At 38.8% G+C, this 3,244-nt stretch overlaps 1 long non-coding RNA gene across 1 annotated transcript in view; it reads right to left on the minus strand.

Moving 5' to 3' along the window:
- LOC128247406 (uncharacterized) overlaps window positions 1-3,244 on the minus strand; it is a 56,345-nt gene that overhangs the window by 29,797 nt on the left and 23,304 nt on the right. The gene's annotated exons all lie outside the window — the stretch shown is intronic.

The raw sequence follows: 3,244 nt of genomic DNA on the forward strand, positions 1-3,244 counted from the left end.
CAAGGAAGCGGCGCTTCAAATATGAAGCTATTTTCTAACCTGCCTTGACTTAATGCTGTGATTCCTAGCGCAAAAAAGTAGTAGTAGTAGTAGTAGTAGTAGTAGTAGTAGTAGTAGTAGTAGCAGCAGCAGCAGTAGTAGCAGCAGCAGCAGTACCAGTAGTAGTAGTAGTAGTAGTAATTTCTTGTAATAATAGTCAAGGCAATTTATTGAAGGAATTAATATATTAGTAGTGGATATTTTCTGTACATTTCCGGACGACGAAAACGAGAAAGAAAGAAAAGAATTATGAAAACTATGAAAAGAAACACACACACACACACACACACACACACACACACACACACACACACACACAAACATACGCATTGTATCTCTCTATCTCTTAAACACACACATACTCACATTCATATACACGCATACAGTACGCACACAAAATGGAGTTTGCTGTGGTTTTCGTTCGTGTAAGCGTTTCTAGCGCGAATGACGTCAAAGAACAGTCAAGTGTCTCAAACGGCTTTATATAATACTTTTGTCGTTTGGCTATTGTTTATGATGTGAGGTGTCACTTTTCTTAGCTGATTGCATCTATATTCGTAAATCAAAGGATACTTTCATTCTATGTGTCTGTAGGCTGATGTGAGGTGACATGTAGGGAATATGTGCATATATGGATATATAAGCAGGGTGTAAAATGTGTCTCCTCTGTAAAGTGTTGCTTGATTTTTTTTGATATTTATGAAGATAACATTAGACTATTACAAAACAGCGAAAGAGAAACTGTCTGGTCGCTTGATATGCTAGATATAGCAACCAAATCCTCTTGAACTCATATTGTACTGTCTTAATACAATATGTAAGAGAGGAAAGGCGGAGACCTGGCACGCTGGACGAAATGCTTAGCGGTATTTCGTCTGTCTTTACGTTCTGAGTTCAAATTTCGCCGAGGTCGTCTTTGCCTTTCATCCTTTCGGGGTCGATTAAATAAGTACCAGTTACGCACTGGGGTCGATATAATCGACTTAATCCGTTTGTCTGACCTTGGTTGTCCTCTCTGTGTGTAGCCCCTTGTGGGCAGTAAAGAAATAAGAAGCGTTAGCACGCCGGACGAAATGTTTAGCGGTATTTCGTCTGCCGTAACGTTCTGAATTCAAATTCCACCGAGGTCGACTTTGCCTTTCACCCTTCGGGATCGATAAATTAAGTACCATTTGCGTACTGGAGTCGATCTAATCGACTGGTCTCTCTCTCAAAATTTCGGACCTTGTGCCAAGAATAGATAAAGATATGAGAGGAAGAGAAAGAAACATTGAAAGAGAGAGAGAGAGAGAGAGAGAGAGAGATAGAGAGGGGGGGAGAGAAGTTTAAAATAATCTTACCTATTACCTTTTATTTGATTCAATCACTGGACTACGGCCATACTAGGCCATACTACGGCCATACTAGGGCATTTTGGTCGAACAAATTTCACCTGTACTTATTTTCTTTTAAAAGTTCAATACTTATTCTCTTATCGCTCTCTTTTACCGAATTGCTTACAAATCAAAGCCGCTTGTCAAGCGGTATTGGTGGCACAAACATGAGCACACACACACACACACACAGAGGGTTAGTCAAAAGTCACCTGACAGTAAATCAAAACCGTTTAATTCGAAGACTTATTTATGTTTAACAACTGAATGAATTTAATAAAAGCATTTAAATTCAACATCATCAAAATTTTTCAAACTGAAGTCCTTCTTGAGCGACACACTTTCCCATTCGAGTCAATACAGAATTAAAAGTATTATTTATGGAATTTTGATTTACTGTCAGGTAACTTTTGGCCAACACGTTATATAGATTTATATATGGTTCAAAATTATGAAAAAAAACCTTCAAAAAACAAAAGACAGGTAAGGTAGCAACAAACAAGGACAGACATACGGATTAAGTCAATTATATCGACCCCAGTGCGTAATTGGTACTTATTTAATCGACCCCGAAAGGATGAAAGGCAAAGTAGACCTCGGCGGAATTTGAACTCAAAACGTAGCGGCAGATGAAATACCGCTAGGCATTTCGCACGGCGGTGCTAATGTTTCTGCCAGCTCGCCACCTTTTCTCTCTTTCATATCGTACTAAGACAGTACAATATGAGTTCAAGAGGATTTGGTTGCTATATCTAGCATATCAGCAGCAGCAGCAAGAGTAGAGTTGTAGTAGTAGTAGTAGTAGTAGTAGTAGTAGTAGTAGTAGTAGTAGTAGTACTGTTGCTTCTCTTGTTAAAAAAAATTCGCCCAATTTTGGTAGAAATTAGTTACCAACCGGTTATATTTTTCTGAGATTTTTTCTAATGGTAGAGGCTGCAGATTTATGAGAACAGCTGTAACTTCTCTTTAAATTCTTTCTAGTAGATTTTGAAGAAGTTATGGTTGAGTAGAAATGTTATTTCATAAATGTAGGAATAATCTTGTGTTGTTCGAACTGGTATTTAAACTCTGGGTTACTCTGTGTGAATCTTTTTTTTGTTTGCTGAATGGTTGCATTGATCTGTTTAGATGCACGATGAGTTCCATTATCCAAGCTACCTCTATGCAATGCACTGTTGTAATATTCAGCTGATGATCCGGCTGCCGGTGTATCTAAACTTCGCTTATTAATGTAGTTATGAAGATGTTTGAAAATAGCTGGCCGATTGTTGAAACATTTGTAAATGTACTATAAAGTTTCAAAGATATTTGCAAGAGAGATATGAAGTGAGTAAATCTAGACGTTCTTGAAATGGGAGGAGGTCGCAAATGATCGCCTATGCTTGAGACGAATATTACGTAAATGAATGGAGTGACGGGAAGAGAAAATGAGATTTTCCACCGAAGAAAAACGCGTTCGAAGGAAGAAAAACTCGGTGGAAAGGTTGTTCAAATGCAGTCGCTGCGTTCATGACTGCCATTCCTATGTAGGCCTGTGCAATCATAGCAGACGCTGCACTGCCATCAGGAAATGACACACAATTCTTCAAGTACAAATCCATAGTCTTTCGAGACCGAGGGATGCCTTTCATGTCACATGAGGATCTTTGAAAATGGCAGGCAGGTGGTTGGGACGTTTGCAAATGAATTATAAAATTTCTGTAAGGATAGTAGATATGTATTAATCCCGATGTACACAGACTTTGTGGACACCCTGTAGAGTAAATGATCATACTGGTGTTTGAGTGGCTGGGTGGTAAGGAGCTTGCTTACCAACCACATGGTTCCGGGTT

This window comes from Octopus bimaculoides, chromosome 3 (assembly GCF_001194135.2).
Source record: "Octopus bimaculoides isolate UCB-OBI-ISO-001 chromosome 3, ASM119413v2, whole genome shotgun sequence".
In the NCBI taxonomy this organism is placed as follows: domain Eukaryota; kingdom Metazoa; phylum Mollusca; class Cephalopoda; order Octopoda; family Octopodidae; genus Octopus; species Octopus bimaculoides.